At 43.0% G+C, this 15,403-nt stretch overlaps 1 protein-coding gene and 1 long non-coding RNA gene across 2 annotated transcripts in view; one reads left to right on the top strand and one right to left on the bottom strand.

The window, feature by feature from the left end:
- Positions 1-15,403, bottom strand: part of RYR3 (ryanodine receptor 3) — a 265,043-nt gene that overhangs the window by 185,104 nt on the left and 64,536 nt on the right. The gene's annotated exons all lie outside the window — the stretch shown is intronic.
- On the top strand, positions 4,093-7,126 carry LOC310847838. Its single transcript, XR_014566046.1, has 3 exons — positions 4,093-4,184; positions 5,794-6,168; positions 7,002-7,126. It is a non-coding gene; the product is annotated as an uncharacterized lncRNA (long non-coding RNA).

The following is a 15,403-nucleotide window of genomic DNA, read 5'->3' as shown; positions in this document are numbered from 1 at the left end:
AGCCCTAGTTGGAGATGCCAAAAATTTAACCTAGGACCTTTTGCATGCAAAACCATGTGCTCTACCAGTGGCTACTAACCTTCTACACTCTTACTCTCTTTCCCCTCCCCTCCCCTTCTTGCATCTGCAACCGCTCTGGTTTATATTTGAAGGTCTATAAATAAAAATGTTTTCTGCAATAAGTAGTTCTGAACATAAAGTTATAAAGGTACTTTCTTACCTTTCTTATAAACTTCCAGAAGCATTCAAAAAACAAAACAAAACAGATTATAGGCATGTGCTTCTAAATTGCTACCAAAAATGAGAAATATATCCATAATCTGTCCATAATAAAACCATGCTCATCCACAACTTGATTGTTGCTGAGCTAGCTTGCATTACATAGACTTGGAGAGAGTGAACGGGCCGGGCCTGACCTTATCCAGCTGTGCCCACCTGAGTTTTTGGTACTGCAAGAACACCATCTCTTTGCCTAGGAAGCTTCTTGACCTTGGTTTGGGCTAAGTGGGTCTGCACCTGTTATCAGGCCAGAGAGAGAAATCAGGGATGCTGTTGTCCACCAGCATCCCTTATCCAGTTGGCTAAGGAAGTTTTGGGGTATTGTTAGAGGCGGCTGTCAGGCCAGCTTGAGACTTCATGGCCTTCATGACCACCTTTGGTCTTTGTCAGATGGCCATTGGTTCAACACACCAGGCAGGGTACACCCTTAATGTGATCATCGCCCCAAGCAGTATGTGGGCTGGACTGAAGATTGGGGGAGTGCAACCATTATCTGGTTAAATTTGGGCTGACTGTGGCAATTCCCCATGTAAAGGTGGGGTTCTGTTCAGATTGCCTGCTCTTGGAAACTAATGGAAACTGATGTGTCCCTGTATGCTCTGGAGTATTTTCCAATGAAGAAAGCTGGCAATCCCATTGAAGACATGGTCTCACTATGGAATGGCAAGATGAAACGTGTGATTGGCACAATCACTCCTGAGCATCCTCTCTGATGTTCTGAAATATAAGTAGCCCTTTGGTACTCTGAGGCGCTCTGGACTATAAAGCAAGCCGGACAAGGACAGGAATGCAAGTGGTGCAAGTTTTGCTCTGAAGCCAACCAAACACTGGTCAGAACACATAATTGTGCCTATCATGCAGCAGTGTGGAATGCAAAAAATGTTCATTTTGCAGCTTGCATTGCATACTCTAGTAGCCAGCCAGTGGGCTCATTTTGGACAGTCCCAGTTTGACTTCTGGTTTGGGGAAGGTGGTGGAGAGAGCGATGGTGGGGCATCTGAAGGCATTCTCAGATAACACCCATTCCAATCTGGGTTCGGGCCTGGCCACAGAATTTAGTTGGCCTTGGTCACCCTGATGGAACCTGCACAGAAAGGAACACAGGGAGTGTGACCTTGCTCCTGCTTCTCTCATTGGCTTTAAATACCATTGACCATGCTTCAGGGAATGGGAATTGGGGACACTGTGTTACAGTAGTTCTGATCCTCCCTTCAGAACCGAGTCCACAGAGTAGCATTGGGAGACTGTTTCTCAGCCCCCTGATAACCACGTTATGGGGTACCGTAAGGGATTATATTATCTCCAGTGCTATTTAATATCTACATGAAGCTACTGGGAATGGTCATTAGGAGATTCAGGGCAATGTGCCATTTGTATGCTGATGACACTGAGCTCTACTTCTCCATAAGTACTGAATCAGGAGAGGCCATGCCTGGACACAGTCCTTGGCCACTGTCTGGACACAGTGGTAAAATGAATTAGGAAAATCAAGCTTGAATCTTGGCAAGACGAGGCACTGGGGGTAAGTAGTTCCCATGGCCGAGAAATTGGCCAATTGTCTACCCTGGATGGGGCTGCACTCCCCCTGAAGGAGCAAGTTCACAATTTGGGGGGTTCTTGTGGATCCAACTCTGTCACTGGAAGAACAGGTAGTAGCCTCAGTGGCTAGAGGTGCCTTTTACCAACTGTGACTGGTTCGACAGCAATGACCATTCCTGAACCGGGAGAGCCTGGCCACAGTAGTTCATGTACTGGTTACTTAAGGACTACAATGGACTCTATGCAGGGCTTCGCTTGTGCTTGATCTAGTGCAGAATGCTACAGCACGACTGCTCACAGGAGCAAGGCATTGTCAGCAAATAACACCTGTGCTCAGAAATCTGCACTGGCTGCCCATCTGCTATCAGGTCAAGTTCAAGGTGTCACTATCAGAATATGAAACCCTTAACAACTTGGGACCAGTTTACCTACGAGATCACCTTGCCGCATATGAGCGCTGATAAAGATTTTACAGTACTATATAGTACTTTAAATACGGATGAACATGTGACTGTGAAAACCTGATGGAAGCACATGGCTAATAATTACTGCATGTGATAACACTTGAAACAACGTTGGTAGAAGTGTTTCTACACTGCAGGTGGATAACTTGGTGTGTCCAAAGGTGTTACTTAACCCTCTCATTTTCTGTTTTGTACTCAAGACACATTCTACCTACAGACAGATCCCCACTGATCCCAAACTTCAATATTTCTTTGGGAAAATTTGCTGGCGTCTTTTGTACATGGTATGAATAAGAAATCCTGGTTAGGGCTAAATAAGACTTGGAAAGTTCATACAAACATTGTCGACATTTTCAAAAATGTGATTAGATTTCCCTGCCAAGATTACAAATCCAGTTGGCTATCCAAGAACAAAGTAATTGCCACTACTCGTTGGCATAAGATTTCCACTGGAGGCACATGCTGATCAAATGAAAAATGAATCAACAACCCACACAGTGATTTTATGACTTACTAATCCACCTAATTGTGAGGCCTGACCTCTAATATTCTGATGTTCAAACCACATAGTGAGATGAAAGCTACATCTTAGATTGCTTTGTGGTAGGTTTTACGATGTATCCCTCTGAGTTCATTTATGCAGCAGACGGCAAGGCAGATCATGCTGACCCTGATTCCAAGATGTAGGGGTGCAACAATCCTATATCACTCTCCTCAGGATTACTTTCACTTCAGTTGAGAGCACTGAGTTGCTACACAGCCAAAAGAACACACTTGCAATAATGAAATTTGGGTTGCTGTTTTTTCTCCATCAAATCTTCACCAGCTAAGCTGACTGGAGTGAACAGGGCCAACTACAAACTCAGGGCCAAACCAGATGGGAGATTTTCCTACAGCTTTCATTTTGCTAATTAGCAGTCCAGTGGGACCCCTTTGAAGATCAGGGAAGTGCTGTGCCAGGAGATGATGACTTTTGATGCAAGGCAGTTTAGACTGACTCGCATTTTCCCAGTTAAAGACATAATGGATACATCCATTAAAAAAAAAGTTTAGTGCATTTGAAGGGTAAATGTGAGAATAATGGAATTAGCTACATAAATATAATATTGCAGTAATGTATTGTACAATATTGAGTGCTGGATGCTGATCAGGATGTTGTTTACCAAAATTAAATATTCCCCAAATGTTATATCTTCTCTCTTTTACACATTGAACAAATGCAGCTTAATGTTTGTGCAAGGCAAGGCAAAATCGTCTTTAATTAATCCACCATTCTGATATTCAAACAGCTCTACAATAGAAGATAGAATTTACCGTCCATGGTGTAGAGCCTTGAAAATATTAAATGAGCACCAAATAATAAATGCCATTGTGGACAGAAGGTATCACAGCCATCTGATACAATTTTCACGCAAAAAAATAATTTTTGCAGCCCTGCTGCTGTGGTTAAAGTTGCAACCCTGCAGGGGCACAGATACCTAAATATTAGCTTTTAGTGCAGGCTGCAGCTCCTTTGCTGAAGAACATTAGCTATTTTAGGTAAGCCACTTCAAGATTTTTCCTCCTTGATTAAGCAATCTACATTTATTTATTTTTTAAAATAAAACAAACCTGTGGGCAAGAAACAGGGTTGCGCTGAGCAGACCCATGCTCTGCACTCTGACATTGCATGCTTTTCTGATATCCACACACGCAGCATGAACTACATCCATAGTGAGGAGTTCAAAATTCCACAGAAGCCTTTGTGCCTAGACCTGCCCTACAAACATGTGTGATATACATGGAGTGGGGGGCAGGGCTAACCAGCACTCACCCACCCCACTCCTTGCTCAGATATTCATCAACAAGGGAACCTGCAACGCCTGCGTATTCTACAAATCATGCTACAGGCTTCTAAGGAAGGTAAATACATTTTTCAAGGATGGGAAAAGGATAAACTCGAAACCTGTCTTCTCCCTATGAGAGGAATGCTCAACCTATCTTTAATTCTACATTAAAATGAGACATTTACTACAAATCAGTATTGTTTGCATACAGAATGACATGCATCTTAGTTATTTGGGGGTTTATGATAATGGGGATATCCAATGGGATGGAACTGTGAAAAAATTAATAGAAATTGTGCAAAGATTTTGAAGTTTTTGTTATCCAACCAAGAAGGGTGATCATAAATATTTAGAAAACCTTCATATTAAGTAACCAGATAGAGTTACCAGAAAGCATATAGATGACTTCTTCTTCTTCTTAAAACTGATTATTGTCCTGTAGTCCCACTCAGATTTGAATTTTCAGAAATTCAAACTCAGACATCCATGTGTTGTAAAATGAGTGTCATGTGCCCTGCCTGGCCAGCGGAATAAAACAGGAGCAGGGAGGAAGAGATTGTAGTGCCTTCCTCACAGAAGGTTTGGAAGTGGGGGTGGGGGGTGGAAATTAGTCATGAGCAGATTAGATTATGTTTTCAATGTATACTAAAAGCCTATTTGTTCACAGACATTTCCTGACTGTTAACACTGATCTGGCACAGACCCCTGCCTTTAGTGTATGGCATGGGTAGGCAAACTAAGGCCCGAGGGCCACATCCTGCCCAGCCGCCTTCTAAATCCGGCCCGCAGACAGTCTGGGAATCAGCGTGTTTTTACATGAGTAGAATGTGTCCTTTTATTTAAAAAGAATCTCTGGGTTATTTGTGGGGCATAGGAATTCGTTCATTTCCCCCCCAAAATATAGTCCAGCCCCTCACAAGGTCTGACTGACAGTGGACCGGCCCCCTGCTTAAAATGTTTGCTGACCCCTGGTGTATGGTATTGAATTCCTCTGCTTCCATATTATATTATTTTTATTGTTTTATGAAGTTTTATTATTTTTGTACACTGCTTCAGACATTTCCTTTAATATAAAGTGATATATAAATGTTTCAAATAAAACAAAACTACACTTCCCATAAGGTTCCATCCCCCTCCTGCCTCACATCTGACCAAGTACACTTCCATACTGAAAGAACGGAACACAACTGAGTGCCTGAGCAGACGAGAAGCCAATAGCCAGAGATAGCAGTCACCCATTTTGAAGCTACATGAAGATCATTACCATTTTACTGCCCTCCTGTTGTTGAATGCAAGCAACTGGTCTCAGCTTAAAAGTCACATGCAGCTTGAAGATTGCTCACTGTGAGAATTGAGCAAAGAAAGCATCATGCAGCTTATGCCATTGCAGGAACAAAATACATGCCCCTGTGAGCTACATTGCATTTGTCCTCTATGTTAACTTCTTCTTTTTTTAATACTGCAGTCTGCCTGTGATTTGGGATGAGTCACCCCAAACGGTTGAAAGGTATATCCTTCAATTGCTAGGCAACTGCACAGCATTTCCCCTCCGTCGCCTCCAGAAATTACAGATTATTATTTGACCAGGACTGAAACAAAGCAGGGTTGAAGTGGCCTGACAACGTTCAAAAGGAAAATTAGGTCCAGGGCGTGGTTTGTGGTTTGTTTGTTTTTACATTTTACAGGAAATGTTGGGAGCGAGATGGACAGGTGATGTTTGCATCCACAACCCTGGTGAAACAGGCAAAAGAGACACTCACACATCTTACTTTGCTGAGATGTGTGACTGAGATCCATGTATGAGGCAAGCTCATTCAATTCAAGCTAGGATTAAGACAGAAGAGTAGTCATGGGACTGCTGATGAAGAGGACAGCCCTGTGCCTTTTCCCTCCTCCACAATGTCCAGGGATGCTCAAGGTGCAAGAGGACATGGTCGCCCTGCCAGTTCTCTCAGTCTCCACAAGTGGGAAACAATGAAGGGGATTGGGAGGAAGAAAACCCAAGGGGCAGTGACATCCCATCCCATGGCAAGTACATCCCTAGACATCATACAGAGGAGGTGGGATAAAAAGATACAGTCACTATTTTTATACCGTAACATAATAAATTTGTTACATGAATTTTGTAATAAAGCAACTAGCCTGCATCTATTTATATCAAGGTGAAACAGAGCTGTAATTTTCCCAAGTCATGGGAGGGAGAAGGAGAGGCGGGTACAGAAAATCCTCTTTCACAGGTGAAGCAGGAATAGCAGGTGTGTAAGTTGCTTCTATTCTTGCTGCAATTCATAACATGTGAAGCCATCCCAAATGTTGATTCTAACACCTGTCTGAACTATTTAGGACTGGCCCTTAAGACCAGCAGTATCAGGGCATGTTATTATTTTGCATCTCAATCGGCATACTTGGGTCTTTTCTAAACTAACAGTAACTCTCAAGACACAAATTCACACAGCCCAGCTTGGCAAGCTTCTCTGACTTCTGTTGACACAATAAGTGCATGTCAAGCAGTGTGACAAACAGGTCAGGACATCATCTTTTTAATGAAGACGCCTTTGCAATCTGTCTTTATTTTTATTTTTTGCATGAGATTCCCCCATCCCCACCCACAGATATTGTGATTCAGTTGCTAAGGCAGTTTGAGTGCCTGTGTGTCCTATCATAGGTCATGACTGCATCTGAAGATTTTCTGATGCTGTCATTGTGTTCAGCTGTTCGTAAGTATTTTCTAGTTTTGCTCATGAAGTCTAAGTGCCCTCCTAATGACAAATCTGCGTACAGCTTTCAGAATTGCCAAATGTGGTTGAAAACCAATTTTCTAAGCAATTATTTATTTGCAATTCATCAGACAGAAAGATCTAGATACTCACAATCAGCCTAATCTTGATTTTAGGGTGTTGGAAGCCTCCGTGATATATATGCTGCCTGCCGGATGTGGAAACAATTTGCTTTGTTGCAATGGCTGAGAATCATGTGAATCAGAAAATCCGGCATTCAAATCTGACTTCAGCCATAAAGCTGTCCGAGGCAACCACTATTATCTCTGTCCTGATCTCCTTCCCCAGTTACAACATGAGAATAATCATCATACAGGGTTGTTGTAAAGATAAGTGAGAAAATTCGTAAGAAACACTTTGATTCTTTAAAATGTGCTGTGTGAGCGATAGTATTAGAATAACATCCAGATGGCTCAAGCAAGTAAGCCAAATCATGTGGAGAAAGGTAATGCACACCAATATCAGTACATCCAATCTCATCCAATCCTCGGAATTTGGGGAATTTTGTTCTTGCATGCCTGGCAATTCACAAGATCCTTAATGTGAAGAAAGAAGTAGCCTATAAATTCCATTAAGACTTTCTTCTTTGGGCTTTCTAGTATAACTCCAGCCTCATCTCCGGTTGTGGAAATATCCCTATTCCCTGTGTTTTATGAAGGGATTTCCAACTGGAAATTCCAAAATGTGGAACTGAAACACAAGGCTGCAATACAGTGGTGCCTCGCAAGACGAAATTAATTCGTTCCGCAAGTCTTTTCGTCTTGCGAGTTTTTCGTCTTGCGAAGCACGGTTTCCCATAGGAATGCATTGAAAATCAATCAATGCGTTCCTATGGAAACCGCCTTCAGACCAGGTCTGGGGACAGTCTGTGCCCCGACCTCTTCTGAAGGCCGGCGGGGGGCGAAAGTCTTTGCTTCCCCCCCCCCCCGCCTGCCTTCCCGGGACAGCGGAGACTTCTCCGCTGTCCGGGGCGATCTTAAAATGCTGGTGGGCGGCAGCGCTGCCAGGACCTCTTCTGAAGGCTGGCGGGGGGCAAAAGTCTTTGTCCCCCCGCCTGCCTTCCCGGGGGCTTTTAAATCGCCCCGGGACAGTGGAGAATTCCTCCGCTGTCCCGGGGCGATTTTAAAATGCTCCCGGACGGCTTTTGAAGGCAGGCGGGGGGGAGCAAAGACTTTTGCCCCCCGCCTGCCTTCAGAAGAGGTCCTGGACCTCTTCTGAAGGCCGGCGGGGGGCAAAAGTCTTTGCTCCCCCCTGCCTGCCTTCCCGGGAGAGCGGAGAAACGCAGCGCTGCGTTTCTCCACTGTCCCGGACGGCTTTTGAAGGCAGGCGGGGGGAGCAAAGACTTTTGCCCCCCGCCGGCCTTCAGAAGAGGTCCAGGACCTCTTCTGAAGGCAGGCGGGGGGCAAAAGTCTTTGCTCCCCCCGCCTGCCTTCAAAAGCCATCCGGGATAGCGGGAAGCGCTTCCCTGCTATCCCGGACTGCTTTTAAAATGCTGGCGGTAGGGAGCAAAGCCTTTTGGCCCCCGCCGGCCTTCCTGGACCTCTTCTGAAGGCCGGAGGGGGGGGAAGGCTTTGCTCCCCACCGCTAGCATTTAAAAGAGGTCCCCGGAGATTTCCCTATGGGCTTTCTTCTTGCGAAGCAAGCCCATAGGGAAATTCGTTTTGCGAAGCCCCTCCAAAACGGAAAAACCCTTTCGTCTAGCGGGTTTTTCGTCTTGCGAGGCGTTCGTCTTGCGGGGCACCACTGTACTATTAATCTCTAACATGGAAGCCCCACTGAGCATATAAACAGGTATAAACTTTGCAGCATAAAGCTTCAATCCTAAACTCACTGGCGCTGCAGCGCTGTACCCATTTGATCTGGGAATAAGCCCCATTGAGCTCAATGGGCCTTATTTCTGAGCAGACATGCATAGGATTGCAAGTTGCACGGAACTCCAGTTTACTTCTAGGTGTTACATGAAGCATCAGCAGAACTGAATCTGGCCAATGACTCACTGCAGCTGAACACCAGAACCCATTTTCAATGTCAAGGCTTAATCCCAGAATATGTGAAGCAATGATAAAGAACATGGCCTTGAGCAAGGATGGAGAACCTGAGGCCCTCCTGATGTCGCTGAACTACTACTTCCATCACCCTGACCATTGACCATGCTGGGTGGGGTTGATAGGAGCTGTAATTCAGAAACATCTGGAAGGTGGCAGGTTAGCCAAATCAGGTTTGAGAAAGAGAAGAGGGTACAATATCCATCAGTTCCAGTGCATCTGGGATTAGGGCTTGGAGCTTTCAAAATGAAGACTGTGACCTCCAGGCTCTTCCTTTAGAAGTAAAATACTTGCCCTCAGAATATGTTTTCCTTTCTGCCTTGCTGTGGCAAACACTTTTTTAAAAAGTAGCCCAACACCCAACAGGCAGTAGTGTGGGATTTCCCCACCCTACACTACATAGCTGAAAGCCACAATGAGAACAAGAGGGGAGAAAAAAGTGGAACAGAAAGTTACTGTATTAGTATTTAATTAAAACGGTCAGCTGCAAACTACACTGAGAGCAAGTTGAGGGTCTCTGGCTGCCGGCTTTTAAAGAATTTCATTCCCACTTATGCGGGCATCTGCCTCCTTGGAGGGTTAAGTTCTTAAGTAATCACTAATTTCCCAGTGGATTAGGAAAATAAAATTAACACAGTGTGATGATTTAGTATTGCACAAAAGCATTGGGGCGCTGACTGCTCTGCTGACCAGCAGATTTTTCTCAAACTCTGTGTGGGATTTCAGAGAAGGAAAACCAGTGAATGCATAAGAACAACCAGGTGCAAACTCTCGCCTGCTGTGCCGGGAATCTTCATAATATAATGAGTTGACAGATTTCCATGGATAGGACTATCAGGATCAATGCCAGGTGTGAGGTGGCCTTCGGCACAGTGCCCTCCCCACCCCCAAACCATACCAGATGGTGAGATAGTGGTATGGTTTATCAGCCCTGCATTGATAAATATATGTATTCTGTCTTTTAAACTCTTGTTGTTGAGTCCACCCTCTCCTTCGGTTTCCCAGCTGCCAACAGAGTGACAATTTGTGTCATTACCAACATGCTCCTTTCCTTCCCTTTCTCAAAGGCAAACGTTGGCAGAGAGTAGAAAAGTGCCAAACATGGCAGTAGGGCGGTCAAGTGTCCTACTGTTAGAGGCGGATTTAGGGTAGCGTGACAGGTTCCACTGCACTGGGCACCAAGCCTAAGGGGGCGCCGCAGGGCAGGCAACTATGATGCAGTGAATTGAGCAGAGCAGAAGGCGAGAGGTGCCGCTGCCAAATTTTCGGTTCGCACCGGGGCACTGCTGGAATTTGAAAGGCCAAAGTTCACCCCTGCTACTGTTAAAGAGGGACAGTCCTTCAGAGCAACTGTCACTCCCTTACTATCAGGCCAGGTTCAAGGCAATTTAGGTCCAGTTACTTAAGCTCCACCTCGATCAATGAGACCATGTGATGGAGAATTTCTGATGGTTCCTCATGCCCCTGATCTTTGGCTGCTGAACATTTGGTGTGTCAGGCCCTGCCCTGTGGAACGCCCTGCCAGTAGAGGCTCAGCAGGAACCATCTGTCTCCTTTCAGATGTCTTTTGAAAACTTTTTATGTTGAGATAGGGCTTTACAAAATTTCCCCCCTTTTAACGTATCAGTTTTTATTGATATTTACAGATGTTTTATTTATGTTTTTAACTATGTTTTTATGGATCATTTCTTGATTTTATCCTTATATGTTGTGTGACAACTAAATTTTAAATATGTAGACTGCAGTCCTATGCACAAATCTCATTGAAATAAGTGGACTTTACTTCTTAGAAAATATGTTCAGGACTGCATTGCACTAGATATAACAGCTCTCAGAGACTTAAAAATGCCAAAGACCTTTTATTGATAGCTTCAAATGCCGATGATTGTAAAGCGCAAAAGAAAGTTTAGCAAAGGCCCATATTTCATGGCTGATCATTAGTCCTGAGGTTTTATAGCCACAACAAAAAACCACATGGAACAACCAGCATACAGAATGAGCATTGACAGGCAAAAAGTTTCATTTATCACAGGAACAAATGGATTGAGTTTCATGCGATGGCTGAAGATCACAAATGAATTAAGAACGTACCCATTCGGAGAGCTCTCTAGGCTAGCAAAGTTGAAAACAAAATAGTAAATGAAAATTTAGTCTCACAAATGGTGTCTCTGTGTGTGTGTGTGTGTGGTGTGTGACATATTAAAGCAGAAACTCAAAACAATATTTAGACATATACATATACATATTGAAGGAACATGTTTTAATATTTAACTAAAATAAGCAATAATGATGGGCACAATCCACCAGGAAGTTCTTGTTGTTAATGATAATAATAATAATAAAAGGAGTTATTTAAGATCTAAGTATCATTGCAATAGGGTTTATGCAGGTAGATTGTGTCCACTATATTTAACATTCATTATCTTCAAAAGCTGATGCTTCCAAGAAACCAACTTGTATGCAGCACGCTAAATATAAAATTGAGCTGCAGGGAATAGTAAATTACTGCCATAGTACTGCAGCAGCTTTACATAATCACATTTGTGACCAAAGAAAGTGGTCAGCATATAAGATAGCTGCTCTTGCGTTTACCAAGAAAACCCATTGGGATATTTTAGTTGGCACATTTACTGTTCTTCTTCCTTGTAGCTTTCCTTACAATGATGCCCTCCAGGTGAATTCTTTATCTCCCCCCCCCCCCCCGCTTGCTTACCAAAAGCATAAAATGTATTAATCAACAGCCTTGAAGTCTTAAAGTGGTCTCTCTCTTTTTTGACAATTAAGTCTATAAATTTGGTATGCTAATCAGGACTCTTATTTACAATAATAAAAGAAGTTCATACACATGCCAGACTCACATCCATAGTTTAAACAAAGCAGCAGCTGCCTACCTCTTGCTGCACCCAGGAATCTGCCCGTTCACACCTGAAATGTGCCCGATCTTCCCACTAAATATGGACAACTTTACTGAAGAAAAAATATTTATATCATGGGCAATGATCATGCTAGACCATAATGAGTTTAAACATGCCAGCATGGTTCTTATCCATGTTTTGAAGTTGGTTTGTTTTGCAAATGATCACTGTTTAACTAGGTCCCCATTTTGGACAAACAAGAAGCCATGGTTTACTAAAATTGAAAGAAAAAGCTTCTGAAGTCTTCCTCCCAGCTGCATGGAAAGAAGAGAGGGGAAGAGGGGTGCATAAGCCTGAGGCTTGCTATGCATCGTGATAAACTATGGTTTATTGTGAAATGTGAAATGTGTTCAAGGTGGCTTACAGTCAACATATATATATATATAAAAAACATTGTGAAACAGTTATTAACAGAACCAGGCAGAACCAAGAGCAGCATGGATAGCAAAAGAGCATGATGTTATTAAATCAAAGACTTGAGAAAAAACAAATGAAAAAATTGCATGTGCCAAGTGTTCTGTGGGGAGCAGGGAATGTGTTCCATGATAATAAGGAGCCCACAACAGAGAAGGCCTGGTTCCAAGTTGCCTTGTACTTATCTACATAGAGTTTAAACAAATTTCCTAAAAAGAGTCTGTGATAAATCTCTGTGTCAGGAACAGGGATAGCATGGCCCTTCCCTGTTGGGCTACAACACCCATCATCATTTGCCATGCTGACTGGCACCTGTGGGAGCTGGAAACTTCTGGAATCCAATGTCTGGAGGACCACATGGTCCCTGTTCCTGAACTAAGTGAATAGACAGGTTCATATAGGACCAGGACATCATTCTCATTCTCTCTCTCTCTCTCTCTCTCTCTCCATAGAGATTCACAAACCCTCCATGAGAACAGCACTGGCATTTCCTTTTCTATCGCTCATGTCAGAATGCTCCAAGCTACTGTTAGTTTTATATTACAGAAACGGGCTGTGACACTTATGAAGTTATTCCATTTTGTGTGCCACTAGAATACATATACAGCTGAAACCTGGATAATAAATAACTCCAGCATGATTTCATTAGTGCACCAATCATCCTGATGTGACCCTAATATAACCTAAGTCACTTTGTATAGTATACGTAACCAATATAAACCATGCTAGCAATGTCCCACTCATTGCTCAGCTCAGAGCTTATTCAAATCTTATGAGAAGCAGAAGAGAAAACACTCAGATAAAATACAGGCACTTCCTTACTTGCACACAATCACACACATGCGACTACTGCCACATGGATTGTTTTTGGTGCTGAAAAGGGGCAGGGCAGGAATGGGGCGGGGCAGAACAGGATTCCCCTGTGGTGTATCTCTTTCCACTTTTCTGCTGTAAGAAGCAAAGCAGGAAGATACAGATCTCACCCACAGCTTCTCACCAGAGTGGTTAGGAAATTGTGCAGTTCACTGGCACTTCAGCTAGTAGGGAAACTAACACACTTGAGAAGCTCCTACAGCCACTTCACAAAACAGGCAGAAAGGCAAGCTTTAGGACTACGATCCTATTCACATCTGCTCAGGTGTAAGTCCAATTAAACTCAATAGAGCTCTCTAGAATAGACATGTGTAGGACGGAACCGTAAAGTTCTTGCCTAAATGGTGCCCCTGCCTTTTACAGACCTTTCCCACTCTTCTATCAATGCAACTGGCTCTTCAAACTTTCTTTTGATCCCTGATTATTTCAACAGCTGAGGCTATGCTGCATCAGCAGCAGCCTACTGACAACTTCTGTGCCTTTTATAGCTCTATGTCCAGATACAACAGCTTCCCATCGTATTTGTTCATTGAGAGGAGAAGAGCCACACTTAATGAACCTTCCCCTTGTCATGTGGGGTAATAAATGTGCATGATCTATTACTATGTCAGCTATTAGTGACCCAAGTTCAGTAGAAAAAGAGTGACAGCTGCTATTTCTATCTTTTGCTTTGCATTTATTTAAACATCATTCATCTCACATGTTATGGTGGCTATACCCAAACTCTACACTGTGAGACATAGACTTTCAATTCAATTGGAATATTGCTCATCTGGTAAGAACTACCGCACAAAGAAGCCTAGTGTTAAAACACAATCACAACCCATTGAAATGTGGCTCTGGTGAAATCCTGCCATTCATACCTGAAGCATACCTGAAACATCTGACAAGCAGGGATGAATGGCAGGATTAGCAACATGTGGAAATGGAGGGATTTAGCACTGGTTAAAATGACACAAAGTATACAAATGGGGTGATAGTGGTTTAAAAGTCCTTTAGAAGTAGGATGTGCTTTATAAATTGTCCTATGGCAGATGGCTCCAGATAGCTGTTCACTACCCAGAAGCACCTTTTACACTATTGACACTTGACATGTGTGGTTTTAGGACCCAGCTAGTTTCTGTGATTTTAAGCTGTCTTAAACTGTTTTTAATACTGTGTTTTAGTTGCTATAACTCTCCCTAGTATGTTAGGGTGAAAGGTGGGTAATAAGCAGCAGCAACAACAACAACTTCCATGTGATGTAGTGCAACTTGAGAGACCTAGGGATGTGTACTTCAACAAAGTGCCCCTGAATACAGCTGGACTTATTCCCAGACAGCTGGCCATAGGATGTCAACTATGTTTTTCCCATATATGAGCAGATGGTCCAAACGGACCTAGGCTTGATCCCTAGGCTTGCGAATCCAATGCATGGTGCTTGAAGCTCCTCGCAGGAAGGATGGTATGCAAATAAAACAAATTTTTAAAACATCCATTGATGCAGGTTATGTGTAAAAATCACACATCTTTAAGCATTCAAACACTGCACCATTCTATCCCGCACACCGTTCAGACATGCCTGCAATTTTTCTAACAGACATTTTCCCATCATAAGTAAACAGTACACAACCCAAATAGGATACAGTTGCTCAACTTCCATTTTCCTGCTTAAAAACAATTCCCTCTGGCTTTTCCTGCCCAAAGGAACCCTTACGGTCTACTTGTTATTCCACAGTTTCTGGCAAATTAATGCACTACTTTTATGTTACTGCTGAAAGAAAGAGGAAAATGTTAAAAGTATATTTAAATAATAATAAGCCCAGAGAAGCATGAAAATTCCCAGTCAAGGGAGGTCCCCCCCCCCTTTTAATCACGAAGCAAGTTGGAATAATTTATCATTTATTCAAAAAGAAAACTGCTCCCAGTATTTATATTTATGTGTCCTATTTTCTACTTCTGAGGATCCTTGCATTCTAACGCAGGTTTTATCCATCACAACTCTACTTTTCCCTAGCATTGATTTTGACAGGTGCCTTCTAGATGCCCCGTAAGGGGGAAACTGTGGGGACATTTTGCTGCAGGAAAGCTGATTTGCATAATTATAGTGGGTTTTTTCCATGTTGCTGCAATAGTCAAGAGTTTCTTTATGCTCTGTTTACAGGAAGATGGATCAAAAATTATTCCATGATTAAACATATAAATAAAAAATAAGGGTAAATCAAACAGCTTATGCAGAGAGAACAAAAACAGCTGCATGGGAAATAACAGGCCAGCTCATAAGATAGACAG

This window comes from Podarcis gaigeae (assembly GCF_964106915.1).
Source record: "Podarcis gaigeae genome assembly, chromosome: 1".
NCBI lineage: Eukaryota > Metazoa > Chordata > Lepidosauria > Squamata > Lacertidae > Podarcis > Podarcis gaigeae.
Note: the sequence above shows the minus strand (reverse complement) of the source record. Positions and strands in the feature narration are given on the sequence as shown.